The 16,118-nt window shown below is 37.5% G+C and overlaps 1 protein-coding gene across 7 annotated transcripts in view; it reads left to right on the top strand.

Annotated features, from left to right (window-relative positions):
* The window catches only part of RALGAPA1 (Ral GTPase activating protein catalytic subunit alpha 1), a 5,382,632-nt gene that overhangs the window by 3,420,490 nt on the left and 1,946,024 nt on the right, over positions 1-16,118 (top strand). The window lies entirely within an intron of this gene.

Raw genomic sequence — 16,118 nt, 5'->3', positions numbered from 1 at the left:
CCATATAGGTCCCAACACTACTGTGCCCTACAACAAATAAATTGGCTAGAATTCCCACAGCAACTAACCTATACCCAACTTGTCTTTACTTACCAACTAATATACCAGCCAAACAGAACACCAGCCCTAAAACAATTACTCCAACCATGTACCAACACTCGGCAACTCCGATCCTCACACAAAACACTCCTCCAAGTATCCAAAAGGAACAACAAAGCCAGGGACGCCCTCTACTCCCACCACATTTCTAAACTTTGGAACTCAATCCCTCAACACATCCTAAATGCTACTAACCTACACCAATTCAAAATTCTGCTCAAAGACCACCTCACTAACAACTGGCTCTGCTCCTGCACCAAGCCAGGCTAATACCACATAAGCCCACATCTCCTAAATTTTTGTCTCCGTGTATACCCCACTCCCACTTGTTAACACCACCTATCAGCTACCTACATTGAGTATAATTTGGATAATTTCTTTTTTTTTTTTTTTTTTTTTTTTTGTAAGGGTTATATGTATGTACACGTATTAAAGTATACTCAAATGATCAACTAAAGATGGACCCCTGCCCTCAAAACAAAAAAAAAAAAACAAGAAAAGAAAAAATATATATATGTATGTATGTGTGTATATATATATATATATATATATATATATATATATATATATATATATATATATATGACTTTACTATATTTTAATAACTTTCCCCTTTGTATATTGTACTTTCGTTATTGTCTCTAGATATTTCTGTTAAATTCTATGTAAAACCGACACTGTAACCTGTCAGTGTTGTTCTTGTTTTATTGGAGCTTTTCTCCCTGGGCCTCCACTGAAAATGGGTTCACACCCAGATGTACTATCCCGGTCAACAAATGTAAAATAAATAAATAATAAAAAAATATCTTAAATAGATTCTTAGGATAGTGTAACGGTCAGCCAGTCCCAGTTTTTATAGAACTATACTAAAATAGACTGAGATTTTATGTAAGCGTTCCTACCCAGCGACAATGATTACTACAACTAGGAGCTGCTTTGCTGGAAATTGCAAGTTAATGAACCGTGCTAGTTGCTAACAGGAAGTACAAGCTGATGCATCTAGGATTTGGTCAGAAATATGCAGGACAGTAAGCTGCAGTTAGGCACAGGTAGAAATACACTTGGTTAAAAATCTGATCCTTGTAGTTTTGATCATTCTGGCTATAGTTTAGGTTAATGTACAGATCCAAGAGCTAAGATCACTGCCAGGGTTTGTGCAGAGGTACAGAATTCTGATGAAATAACAGACCCAGTAGGTGACATCACTGCATCCATGCATCCAAGTTTGAGGTAAAGGTACTAATCCAAATGCAAGTTGTCACTGCAGCCATGACTTGAGTAGTAGTGCAAACCAAAAATGGTGTTTGCTGCAGCCAGACAGGCCTTGCGAAAGGCTCAGAGCCATAATCAGTGTAAATCTAAGCTAGTGCAAAAATACTGACTGATCTTGTATGCTTATGAAATGTATTTTTTTCATTGTTACGTATATTCTTTATTTGGATTTAATCTGCATTAGCCAATGCTTTATTTCTTTATTATTAATGCATATTACATTTTTAAATGTCTTTATTAAATCAGTTTAAGTGACAACATCTATATTCTGTTAATGTTCTCAAATATTTGCCTCCCATACATGAAACCACAGTGATCCATATTTATCAACTTTGGTAATATGTTTGCCATTCTCATAGCTAATGTAGACAGTAAGCAGTTTATAATCATGGTTTTAAATTTAAATAGGTCAGAATGAAGCGAGATCTGAAGGGTCTTACTTTCTTTCAGTAATACTACCACCACTGCTTTCTTTTAAGATGCTGGTACTTCACCCACTTTTAAAATATTGACAAGCAAAACCTTGCTTATCTTTGTCACTCTCTTCCCTCCTAACCTCCAGATTTGTACAAGAATACAATGTCTGCTTAAATTGATCGATGATACATCACTATTTTTATTTAATTTCTTCTATTGTAAGTATTAATTGTTGAGCATCATTCTCATCTAACCTTGACATAACCAAGTGTTTCTTAAATATTTCCATCTGTGATATTTCTTGGTTTTCCCATTCCTTTACTTTCCACATTTTTTCGTAAAATTTCCGAAATATGTGTAAAACTGCTCCAGCCTGGTTATATTTTGTTGTTATAGGCTCTCTATGCTTGGTTACAACTGTATTTCCTGTTGCCTAAGTTGCTGAACTCAATAGTTTTTGCATGCTAGAGTTGTTATTAAAAAGCAGTTGTTTAACAGCAACCTTTCTACCATCATGCATATTGTCCAAATTTTTCTTTATTTTTTTTGTTAGCTCTCTGCATTTGCTCCTCTTCTTCTGTAAAATTCCACTTCTTTTATAATACTTTAAAATTTGTCAACCACCTTTAAATAATTCCTATTACTTCTTTCCCATTACTCTTTACTGTATCACTTTAATTTTTTTCAAAATTCACTTTCGTTTTATACCACTCACTAGCTATCCCTTCAGAAATATTTTTTTTATTTTCCCTAATGTCTATGGAGTCATACCCACTGCCTATTCATTAAGTTCCTCTGGTTTAACAGATAAGTAGAGAATCACAGATATCTCTTTTTTACACCAGTACTCCGCATCTTTGCTCTACTGTTTTTATAATCTGATATAGTTATTGGATGGATGTCAAGGTCTTCAATTAGATGCGTTATTTTCCTGTGAAAGATAATGTCTGTACACTCAAGACCGGTTACTGTATCTTGGGGAAAATAACATCAATTCTGTTTGACTTGATGTTCTTGAATTCACATCTCCCATCCAAAATATTGTCAGGTATTTCTTGCAAAGTCTACCCTGTGTTGTATTTTCCTTTGAGTCTCCCTGTTATGTTCTCACTGTTGCAAATCCAGTTCCAGTCCTCACCCATAAATAATATTCCCTACTGAAAGGCTTATTTCTCCCAGAATTTCTCCTCCATGACTCCAGTTTTAGGTGGAATATAAATGCATGCCTGTGTAATCCTCCTCCCCTGCCAGTAACCTGTCACAGTCAGTATTATTACTGTAATTTTCCTTTCCCTAATATTCCACTGAATTATCCACCCCCCCAAAAAAATCTTTTCTCTGTGAAACTTGAATGCTCAGCTCAATCCTTGTATTTAATTGCTATTTACACTTTATAGTTCTTAATGCAATTCAGTACTCTTTGATTTTTTTTTCCTGTACCTATAAGGCTATTTGCATTCCATGTTGTTATGGGCAAAGTAGCCTTTCTGATATTTTTAACACTTTTATTAAATTATCATATAAGACATAGAAAGCATACATTAATATACAAGAAAACAGACCACATTGACATGCTTCCAGACATACACAACGTACATCACATATGTTCTTTTTTATAACTATTATCAGTCTTGCATTATGTGAATTGCTCAATTCCTATCTTTCCTTAAACCTCACTTCTCCTCCTGAACATTATACTGTATGCATTGTTCTCACAATTTCCATTTATCTCTATGTAATTTGCTCTATCCCACTTCCAGTACTTTTATCTCGGTTACAGTATTGACTTTGATTTCCATTTTCTTGTAATTGCTTTTTTGTCAGCCAACAGAATTAAACTTAAGTCCTTACTGTGTATGTAGACAGTTCAGATCCTGCATTCCAGGTGGTTGTACACTTGGAGCCATGCATATGTCCTCCTGTTGTTCCCTTGTAAATTGCTTATCCAGTTTCTCTTCCCAATCTATTCTAAACTCTTCTGATTGATTCTTATCATTATCTTACAGTTTTTAATATTCCCTACTAATAATCCTTTTTTAACATCAGCTTCTGTTCTAGATTCACCTACAAATTATACTAGAGCACATACATACATACTAACAAATATTTCAGTCACTGGCATTAATGACCTTCTAGCCTCCCAATATACCAAAACATTTGTTCCTATAATAAGTGTCCACGCTGTTCTTAAAAATATCTAAACTAGTGCTTGCTTTAATTTAATTTGGCAGTCTGTTCCATGCATCAGCTGCTCCCTCAGAGAACCAGTTAGTACACTTCTCATTCCTGTAGAATCATCTACATAGGTTGTCTGATTATTCTCTGCTACTATGCCATATATACCCGAAGTCTTTTCACTGAGGATTTCCTTATCCCTTTGTCTTTGCCTATACTTTGATATCTATCCCTGTAGGGAAGGCATTGTCTAACCTGCAGGCCAAATATATTTTTGTCCTCATCCCATTCATTTACCTTTCCCTCTCTAGTTATTTACTACAAATACCTCGGTTCCTTTTTTTCCTGTAAATTCTTGGTTTTCTCCAGTAAATTCCAGACCCTCTTGCCTAATCTCTGTACCTCTATTTGCAGTTATTCTTATCAGCAAAATCTCCTTTTTCCATTCTCGTGTTGGCCTAATTTTTAAATACTTTCTGTTACTGTATCAATATAATATTCTCAGTGGCTGTTGTCATTCTCCTTAGGAATATTCATCCTAAATTCCAGTCTCTCTCTATTTCTTGAATCCCCCCTCCCAAACTACTACTACATCATTGTTGTCTAGTTTGAATTATAACTTTCGGTTTATGTTATGTATATAAGCCTTAATTATATAGCCGTAAAAATAGCACTTCAAATCAGGTAATCCTACACCACCTTGTTCTATTTTAAGGATCATGCTATCCTACTTAATCATTGCCTTCTTCACCTCCCAGATACATTCCTTCAACTGTTTATTAATAATTGTCCGCAGTGTCTCCTCTGGTTGATAAAAGTATGCGCTTCCTGTTTATAAATCTAAAGGGACTGAAAACATATTTCACTGCTTGTGTCTTGCTATCCATATCTATTAACAAGAGCTTCCATTTTTTTTTTAGTTTTTGTGTTATCTTTTGTTTAGTTTTTTCATATATCCTTAGAAGGCATTTTAATCCATTATCCTAAATACTTCATCTTATATCTCCATAAATATGGGTATTGCTGACCAATTCATGTATGGGGTATATAATTTATGTCTGTTGTCTCTTTTTTATATACTTTAGTTTAATATCCTAAAAAGACCTGAAACACTCTTAAGTTGTTCCCCTACACTGAGATGTCTTGTTCTGGATTTGTCCAGTACAAAAGTATATAATTTGCAAATAAAGCCAACTTTACTTGATTACCATATCAACTATATCCTTAAATTTTTGAGTCCCATATTTTCTTTGCCATAGACTTTAAAGCAATTAAAGGGGAAAGAAGACACCTCTGTCTGGTTTCCTCTGTTCAGACACAACCTATCAGAGAGGAGCCCTCCCACTTTAATTCTTGCTTTCGGTCCTTCATATATCCTCTTAATTAACCTTGTTATTGTATCAGGGAATGCAAATGCTTCCATTGCCCTACTCTTGAAATCATAGCTTACTCTGTCATATGCTTCCTCTGCTTCAAGACTTGACAATAGCAGTGGTATTTTCTTATATTCTGCTTCTCTCTGGATAATCAGTGTTCTTTTAATGTTTTGAAATGTTTGCCTTCCCTCCACAAAACCACATCAATCCACATGCATCAATTTTGGCAAAACCTTTGCCATTCATTAAGCTAATATAGACATAAAAATTGTAAAAACATGGTTTCAGAATTAAATGGATCTATATGAAAACTGGGTCTGATGGATCTTTACTGTCTTTAGGCATTACGGCCTCAGCTTTCTTCCATGCTACCTCTATACCACTCTTACAGGATTTAAACCTCCGTATTAATTTAACTCATGCTAATATTCATGCATAAAGAACTCATCCATGCTAATGTTACTTCTATATCATTCTCAGATGATTTGAACCTCTGTATTAATTTAATCTTGTACTACTGTTCTCAACCACTAAACATGTAAATATGCTTTACATCCTTCTCCAAGCTGCTGTTTAACTTTTGTTTAGTTTTTGCTATTTTGTATGTAAAGTTTGCTTAGTTTGTTTCTGTTTCCACTATGTATTGTACTTCATATTATAGAGCTTGTACTATGTATTATTGGAGCTTTTCTCCCAGTGGACCTCCCCGGTCATCAAACTGGAAATAAATAAATAAATAAGATGTCGGTGCTCCCCTCCTTTTAAAATACTGCTAACCAAAATCTCTCAGATCTTTATCACTTTCTTCCCTCCTAAAATCCAGTCTTCCACAGGAATACCATCTGTTGCTAAAGATTTTCCTGCAGGTTGATCATACATCACAGTTTTTATTTCATCTTGTCCTATCTTAACTGTTAATTGTTGTGCCTCATCTGCTTCTAATCTTGGCATACTTAGGTCTTTCATAAACATTTCCATTTGTATTCTTTCTAGATCTGATGTTGTCATTTTCATTCATTCCTCAACGAATGGGTCTCAGATCTGACCCATCTGTTTTCTCCAGATTCTTGGATCTGACTCTTGAGCTCCTTCCTTTACCCATAATGTCCCGGTACTGCTAAATTGCCTCAGATCTTGTTTGCTGCTGTAACGATTCCGTCGTGATTGTGTTCTCTCAAGCTCTGGGTTGCACTTATTAGGTTCTTTGAGTAGAAAAACAGAATTTGACTCCTTTTGATGTTGCTATATCACTTTTATAGAACACTTCCTCCCTTTACTCCTCTCGGTAGTTCTCTAACCTTTTTATTCTACCTTTTATAGGTTCTTTTGTTACCATAGTTAGTATCAGCCTTTTTTACGCTCATTCTAATGTATTTTTTTTTTTTTTTTTAGTACAAGCTTCTTTCTCTCTCTCTCTATAAGAAAAAAACTTTGTATAGGTGTTAGCATAGTTTTTTTTATTTATTGTTTTATTGTTTAGCATAGGTATGGCTGATAAAACTTTCAGGTTTAAAGAGTGCATTTCCTGTGGCCAAAGATACTTAATTTTTATGCCCACATGGAGTATGTTTATTGTTTGGGCCCTTCACTTTTAGAAGTGCCTTGTGAAGTCTGTGCTGGATTTAATTCAAGGGCCATCAGTAATAGAAATAGTAAGATGATCCTCAAGGGCCTTTTGCCAGCTACTGTTTCTTCTACAGCTTCTACTTCAGGGACTGAAACCCCCTTCAAAAAACAGAAATCTTTGGAGCCTAGGGAGCATTGGAAACACACTCCCGTATGGTCTTCAGGATCCACTGCAGTTTCAAAGCCACCTGCTGAAGTTAGTGTCAGATCTGACACCCATAGTGTCGGAGTCCCCGATTCTGTCTCCTACACTCAGATCTCCCTTTTTGCAGGATACTCCTAGGTGGTCCTCTTGTTGTGCCACCATCTCTTCTTGACCAGATCCTCCCATAGTCTTTCTGAAGCAGATGTAGACAGGATAATGAGAAAGTTCCTTAGAGTAGAGATCCAGATGGGGGTTTTAAAGTCTCCAGCTGCTATCTGATCCGTGAGCCTTCAACCATCTTTGCACCCGATTGTGACTCCTTCTCTGATCCGACCTGTAGCTTCAGAGCCATTGGACCCACTGAGAGTCAAAGTGTCATATCTGAGGATACCACTTTCTTCTTCAGATCCTGTGGTTTTTTTGACCCGTTTGGCACCAATACCTGCTGAGCAGGATGAGTCTCAGAGCTGAAGCATTGGCTTTGGATCCGGGGGAATGACTTGACTCCAAGATTTTCGGAGCTATCACACCCCCCCCCCGGACCCTCAGCCCTGGACAGCTCGACTCTGTCTCTCTCCTCAGAGAAGAGATCCAAGAGGGGTGTGGAATCAGCTGAACCAAGAGCTTAAGCTCTGGTGAGGTTGGTTTCTACTTTTCCTGGTCCCTCTGCCTTCAAGGTAGTGCAGAGGGTTTTTTCCCATCCAAGGATTTCTTTGACTCTGTATTCCTCAGATCCTGTCCCAATTCCTCCATTGGATTTCAGTTGTAAGCCTCATCACCCGACTTCACAGGGACAGCCATCCCGTGAAAGCTTCCAGGCAGTTTCTACTGAGGAGCTTCCACTTTCTTCTGATACCTGTCCACAGCATCCCACCGAAGAGGTTGTGTAAGAGAAGGCACTTAGATTTATTTTCAGAATCTTGGACCAAAGACACCGATTTTGATGAGGGGTAAGGATAGGGTTCCCAAGATCACCACAAGAGGATGTTTCCTTCAGAGACATTTTAGAGATCCTGCACCAGAACGTTGGTTGGTCCTCCCAGAGCCCTTCCTAAGAGGAGTCTCTGTTCTTAGAAGTCTTCGGGTCCGGCCATCTATGTCTTGGGTTAGCCACCCACCCAACAAATAACCTTTTAGACTTTGTCTCCCACCAGGCATGGAAGAAACTGGACACCGTAGAGCCCATCTTCCATTGACCAGACAGGATCCTGGGAGCCCCTAAAGACAGGCAGTTTTGGAGTAAGGAAATCCCTGTAGATGCTGTGGTTGTGGCAGCCATCAAAAAGGAACTAGCTGAACAGAGTTCCACTGTTCATCCTCCTAATAGTGAGTCTACGACGTTGGAAAGAGCATTTACACTTCAGCAACCTTTGCCTTACGGTCGCTTAACTACCTGGCACACTTGACTAGATTACAGAGGGACTTGATAAAGGAACTCTCTAAGTCTACCCTGGGATCCATGTCAGCAGAGGAAGACAAAGCTTATTCCTCCCAACTGGCCACCCTACAATCTATATCGAATGCATCCATGAGGTAATTTCTCACGCAGCAGCAGGTTTCTCATGGGCTTCTGGTTCAGGCATAGCCATTAGGAGACATGCCTCAGTGAGATTGTGTGATTTTGTGGGGCCCTTTAAATCCTCATTCATCAATGCTCCCTTTGATGGATCTTCCCTGTTTGGGCCCACAGTTAAAGATGCACTTTCCCGCAATGAGCAAGATGGAAAGACCTTTTCTGCTGTTGGAATCAGTTTCTCTACCTCGCAGAGACCTTTTTCCAGAAATCATCATGGTGATAAGAAATACTGGGAATACAGAATCATTGTGTGTCTGTGTAGCCAAACCAAAACTAAGAAAAAGCAAAAGGTTCATATAGTACCTTTGGTGACATCAGGTGAAGGGAAAAAGTAGCTCACTTCAGCTTGTGTGATGGTATCACACTGCAAAAACTATAGTAGCTGTAGTAGCGCAAAACCCTTCAAGATAATGTATTCCAATTTAAACATACTGAAAATTCAAGCACAGACTGTATTATAGACCAATGATGAAATAATACACAAGAAACTTCAAGTCTGATAAATAAAAAACTTGTATTGAAACACAAGTATTTTTTTTTTTGATGCAGTGCACAAAATAATCTTCTCAGTAGTCCTGTGCAGGTATTTTCCTTACCAATACCAGGTTGGCATTCATGTGAATTTATCATTTGTTTACAGTTTTCAACAGTCTTTAATAGTTTCTTCATGTACAAACATACATTATTCTAAGGCCAGTATTTTGTTGAAGAATTATTTTTTTTTAATAAAAGTGTTTTTAACACAGATTGGGTAGTAAAACAATTAATTTAAAACACAAGTCTTACAAAATAGTTTGTATTTATTGATAGTTTTACTTTAAGAATTCGTCATTGGAAGTTATTTTTTTGGCTGTTTTATTTTCAAATGTCTTTATATACTTTAATTATGCTTGCAAACACTGTTCTGATCAAGTACTGAATAGTGGGATGAAAGCATGTAACAGTGTTTGTTTCTTCAATTCAAGTTTTTTTTTATTTATCAAATTTGAAGTTTCTTGTGTATTATTTCATCATTGGTCTATAATACACTTTGTGCTTGGATTTTCTGCATGTTTAAACTGGAATACCTTATCTTGAAGGGATTTGTGCTACTACAGTTTTAGCAGTGTGATACCATCACACAAACTGATGTGAGCTTTTTTTTTTTTTTTTGGTAAGAAAATGTGGTTCTGAAAATCCCAAGGACCTTTTCAAAATTCATATGAGGATTTTTCTCCCAGAGGCAGATGGGGAATTAACAATGGAAGACACAGTCATTGCAGCAGAGGCCATCCGCAGAACCACAAGTCCCAAGACTCCTCCTTGGACAGGCCCTTTCAATGCTCCTGAAATGTTACCCGACTTTCTTGTATGGATGCATTCAGGGGGGCACTATTCTTTGCACCTAAACACCTGGGCAGCCATCACAAAAAACTCTTGGGTGCAGAGGATTATATTCGGAAGATATGTTCCTTTCTCACAGAGTCCTTCACAAAAGAGATGTCTCCTTGGTGTTCCACCCAATCAGAAGGATTTAGCAGCTTTAGAAATTCAAAAGCTGCTATAAAAAAAAGAGAGTCATCCAAGAGATCCCACCAGACCAATCAGGATTCGCAATTTACTCAAGGTTCTTTTTAGTGCCAAAGCCAAAGAAAAGAGGGGACCTAAGACCTATTCTGGATCTTAGTTATCTGAATCAGTTTGTGAAGAACTCCATGTTTTGGATGGTCATGGTTCAATCCATTCTGCCTCTTCTACAGAAGGATGATTGTAGATGTACTTTATGTATCTTCAGGATAAGTACTATCACATCAAAACAAACTGGTGCTCTTAAAGATATATGGGCTTTTGGCTGGGAGTCAGCTATTACCAGTTCAGAGCCCTGCCCTTTGGTCTCATCACAGCCCCCAGGGTGTTCACCAAATGCATAGGTGTGGTGGCAGCTCATCTCAGACTGCAAAGATTCAGAGTGTTTCCTTATTTAGATTGTTTCCTTTCCTCACCAACCAAGCATCTGCTTGAGAAGGCTAGGGATTACTTAATCCAGATGTGTCTATTCCTAGGAATCACAGTTAAACTTTCCAAGTCCCATCTTTAACTAGTTCAAATCTTGGAGTTTATAGGAGCTCACCTGAACACTCTGTCAGTTCGCATTTTTACCCCAAAGCAGAATTTATACCCTAGCATGTCACTCAGATTCTAGAGCATCCCTCTCCTCCTGCAAGATTGGTTCTTCAAGCCTAAGGTTCAATGACTGCAGCGATCACCATGCTGCCTACATCTCACCTTCATATGAGAGTTTTCCAGTGGACCTTGGGAGTACAATGGTCTTATGCTTCGGCACCCTTTGAAATGTCCTATAAAAATTTCACAAGCCTGCAAAGACTCCCTTCTTTGGTGGATGCAGTCCAATAAATTCCTCCTCTGAAAGCCACATTGACCACGGATGCATCCCAGTTGGGGTGGGGGAGTCATTTCTTGGGAGGGACTGTTCAAGGCACATGGTCCACAGAAGAGACCAATTTACATATCAGTGTTTTAGTGATGAGAGTAGTCCTATTAGCATTCCAGGCCTTTCATAACTCTCTTCCTCTGTGAGCAATTGCTAGTCAGGCAAACAGTGTCAGTGGTTAGGTACATCAACAAACAGGGGTTTTTGCCGAGAAGCAGAGAGAGTCTGGCAGCCGGCGATCTCTTCCAACCACTTTCTGGCACATACCAGGGAAATCCAGAGTTGTAGCAGGCAAGCTCAACAGGACCATCCTGATGCTGCACGAGTGGCCTCTCAATCATGCAGTGATGGAAATGATTTTTCCTCAATGGGGTCAACTTTGCTACTCCCTTCAGCAACAAGTGCAGCAGGTTTTTTGAGCTAATTCTCCCTCATGGGGAATCACCGAGAGATGATGTAGTCCACACTTGGCCCTCTGGTCTCCTGTATCCTTATCTTCCCCTCCCCTTAATGCCCACATTTCTCCAAAAAGTGCAACAGTTAAAGAGCAAGGTAATTCTCATTGCCCCTTTCTGGTCTTTGCATGTATGGTTCCCATTCCTATGATATCATCTTCTTTGCCTACTTTGGACACTGAACCTCATTCCAGATCTACTGCCACATCCACCTGGAATGATTCATCTGGACATTTAAAGCCTCAAATTGACCTCATGGTTTCTCCAATTCCAATGATGGCTAGACAGTCCAGGATTTCCTCCCTGATTAACCAGATCTTAATTTCATCCCAGAAACCTTCTACAAGAAAAATTTATAAAAGTAAATGGAAGAGATTTTCCTGTTGGGCAGAACAGAGAAATTTGGATCTTTTTACTGCTCCAGTTCCTGTTGTGTTAGAAGTTTTTGCTTCAATCTTTCAAGGTGGTGCCAGTTTCTCCACCAAAAAAGTTAATTTCTTAGCCATCTCTAATTATCACAAAGGACATAATAGTTTCCCTGCTAGCCTTATCTAAAATATGCAAAGCATTCCTTAAGGGTATGCTGCTACTTAGACATCTGATTAAGGATCCTACTTCACCTTGGGATCTTAATGTTCTATTGCAAACTTTAATTCACAGCCCTTTTGAGCCTTCGGTTAAGTCAGATCTAAAATTCCTGTCTTGGAAAACAGTTTTTCTTGTCATTATTACATCTGTGAGGGAAGTTTCTGAACTCCAAGCATTCTTCAACACCGTCTTATTTGTTTTTTTTCACAGAGACAGAGGGACTTTACATACAAACCCTTTCTTTTTGCCAAAAGTTGTCTTAGTCAAATGTAAATCAAGCAATCAGTTTGCCAGTCATCTTTCCAAAGCTTAACAATAAGGGAAAACATGTGCTCCATCTTTTAGATGTACATAGACAACTTCATTTTTACCTCCATAGAACAAGACTTTTGAAAAACGGATCAACTGTTTGTTTCCGTTGCCAGAAACAATTTGGGAAAACACATATCCAAAGTTACCTTAGCCAAATGGATAGCAGATTGTATTTCCTTTGTCTATCCTCTGAGAGGATTGTCCTTACCCAAACCTCCAAAAGCTCATTCAACTAGATCCATGGCTACATTGCCTGCTTTTTGGGCCAGTGATTCCATTGATTATGCTTGTGCTGCGACCACTCAGTCCAATTCTCATACTTTATTGCTCATTTGAAATTGGATATCATCTCCAGGAACAGGGCTGCTTTTGGTTCTCTGATTTTCCGGAGTACACTTCCATGAGGGCCACCCAAGATTATGATAGCTGGGGACTCTGCCCCATTTGTTGAGGAATGAATGAGAATGACATCATCAGATATTAAAGTTATTTTCTCTAACTATGCATCTGTATTGTCCATTTTCATTCTTCCTCAACTTCCCACCCTCCTTACCCCTCTCCTTATCCTTTGGGAGTAACCAGATGAAGTCTATTGGAACCACTGTTTCCAGTTTTAGCCCATATGCTATACCTATGCTGTTGTTATTTTGATTACTTGTGCCCTAACGCATACTTAGCAGCAGCAAACTTGATCTGAAGTAATTTAGGAGTAAGGGGCATTATGGGTAAAGGGAGTAGCTTGAGAAGCAGATGTGAGATGTAAAGCAATCTGCTGAGTCAGATCCGAGACATATTTGTCGAAGAAGAATAAAAATGGACAACACAGATGCATAGTTATGGTGAGGACATCATTTTAATATTTCCTCATTTCTCTGCTTTTCCAGTTTTTCATAAAATTTACAAAATATTTGTAATATGTGTCCATGATCTGTGGTTATTTTTCTTGTAATTGGCTTCATAAGTTTGACAACAACCATTTGTGCTTCCTGTTGCCTGAGTTATTATGCTAAAAGTTTTTTGTACACTGGAGTTTTTATCAAAAATAGTTGCTTAACAGCAGTCTTTTTAAACTCATTCATATGAGCCTTTCTTCTAGGAGGTTCCCCTTATTCTACAATACCTTTAACCTTTGTCAGCCCCTGTAAATACTTCCTGTTACTTCTTTACCATGTCGGTTTTATTTAATTTCTACCCTATCTTCAAACTCCATTTTCTTTTTGTCAGACTCACTAGTGATAATATCCAAAGAAATGTTTATCTACCCTAATAACGCCTGAATAAATTCCACTACCCATGCCTTAAATTCCTGTCTTTTTAACAGGTAGTTGGGAAAAGTGCCTTTGTCTCATTTTTACTTCATTACCCTACATTTTTATCTTAATTTTTATTGGCACATGATCTGAAAGAGTTATTGGATGTGTGTCACAGCTTTCAATTAAATGCATATATTCCTATGAAATATAATTTCTGTGTAGTCTAGCCCAGTTATTTTACTTTGGGGAATAATATGCACATTCTCTCTGAGTTTCTAATACTGAATTCACATCTTGCATAGTAAATATTTTCAAAAATGTCTTTAGAAATCTACCTGCTTTGGTTATGCTTTTCCCTTTTAGGTCACCCAGCTACATCTTCACTGTTGCAAATCAAGCTCTGTTCCCTATCTATAAGTAATGTTTTACACTGAAACCTGATTATTTTTCCCAAAATTTTCTTAAACTCCATAATAACAGTTTGTGGTAGAATATAAATACATGCCAGCATATTCCTCCTTTTGCCAGTAGCCCCTTACTACCACAAATTTAAATTTTTTATCTTTTTTCTCCTCTTCTGTCACTGTTAGAGCTTCTCTAACAAGTAATGTACATGTTATTTAAATTCTCATCCCTTGCCAATAGCTACTCACTACCACAGATTTACCATTACTGTCCTTTTTCCTCTTCTATCACTGTTGAAACTCCTCTAGTAAGTAATATACATGCCAGCATAATCCTCTCTTGCCAATAGCACCTTCCTACCACAAATTTACCATTATTGTCTTTTTTTCCTCCTCAGTTACAATTGGAGCTGCTCTTCCTAGTAGTATGATTACTCCCCTTTTCTTTTGCCCCTGATATTCTGCTGAATATCCATCTTAAAACCCTTTATTTATTAAATTCATATACTCATTCTTTCCAAATGTGTCTCCTGCAGCATTGCTATTTGCATTCTACTTTTCTTAATGTAGTTCATTTTTGTGTATACATTTAAGGCCATTTACATTCCAAGGTAATATGGATAGTGTAGCCATTATGATAAGTTATGGTTCCCACCTGGTATACATGTCAGCTTTTTTGAATGTGTATTTCCACCTTGTATTCCATGCACACACTAAATGTTTGGCAGGCTGATGTTTTATATGGTTATTTCTTGTCGTCTCCATTTGAATTTGTCACATTCTTCAAGACCATTTGTTTTAGTTAAAACCCTCAAACAAAAACCTAAAAACTTTTTCAGAACACTCCTATAACCTATTAAATTAGCACAAACACACACAAGTGTTTACATCTTTGAAAAAATTAATTGTATCCCTCCAGATAAGAAAACTTGCCCCGAATCAAGAGTTGCATCTACAAGCATGGACTAACATAAAGTTAAGGTTGATGATGCTAAAGTGCTTGATACAGCCTGTGCCCCCACTTACATCATTTGGTGTCTATTCTTTTATACCCGTTCCCCACCCAGATGTGAAACACAGCTAGAAAACATTAATTTTAGCCTTAAGAAAAAGTGTGCTGGCTATCTTTAAATTCTGCACTGTTTTGTTAAATGCGTTAAGTATGAAGGCTGCAAGGGAAGCTGGTATTCACTTCCAGTAATTTCAGACTTTTTTGTTGTTGATCTTGCTTACCTTTGTACCTTTTGAATTTTAAAATTCCCTAGGAAGAATGCCAAGAACTCTCAATATTAATTATAAAAATATAAAACTGGTTGCTCAGAACGGGTGTCAAGCAGGCATACACGAAAACAGATGTAAATCTTTTCAGGTATAAGACTTTTCAGAACAAATGATAGAAAACAAAATGAATTGTTCAAATCAATGAATAAATAAATCGTCTCTTCAGACCATCTACAAATCCAAAGTCTCAAAAAACGAAAAATGGCATTTCTTCTATAATAACAGGAGTTTATTAACAGACAGGTAAGCTTTATCAAACCATTATTTTAGCAAAAGCACTTACCTGTCTGTTAATAAACTTCTGTTATTATAGAAGAAATGCCATTTTTCGTTTTTTGAGACTTTGGATTTGTAGATGGTGTGAAGAGACGATTTATTCATTCATTTGAACAATTAATTTTGTTTTCCATCATTTGGTCTGAAAAGACTTATACCTGAAAAGATTTACATCTGTTTTTGTGTATGCCTGCTTTTGACGCCCATTCTGAGCAACCAGTTTTATATTTTTAGGACTCTTTCTTACATTGACCTTTTGCTCAGAATTGTGTTTTCTTCGGTGGTAACTTTTGTTATTTGGGTTATCTCAATATTAATTGTTTGCAACTGCAGACAGTTCACTTCCATAGAAACATAGCCAGCAATGAGGAAAAAACAGCCAACTACTGTGCAGTTGCGTGAAGAAATCTGTCAGTTTTATTCAGAACAGAA

This window comes from Protopterus annectens, chromosome 6.part0 (assembly GCF_019279795.1).
Source record: "Protopterus annectens isolate FY-2018-M chromosome 6.part0, PAN1.0, whole genome shotgun sequence".
NCBI classification, from domain to species: Eukaryota; Metazoa; Chordata; order Ceratodontiformes; family Protopteridae; genus Protopterus; species Protopterus annectens.
The sequence above is the reverse complement of the archived record's forward strand: the minus strand, read 5'-3'. Positions and strand labels throughout refer to the sequence as shown.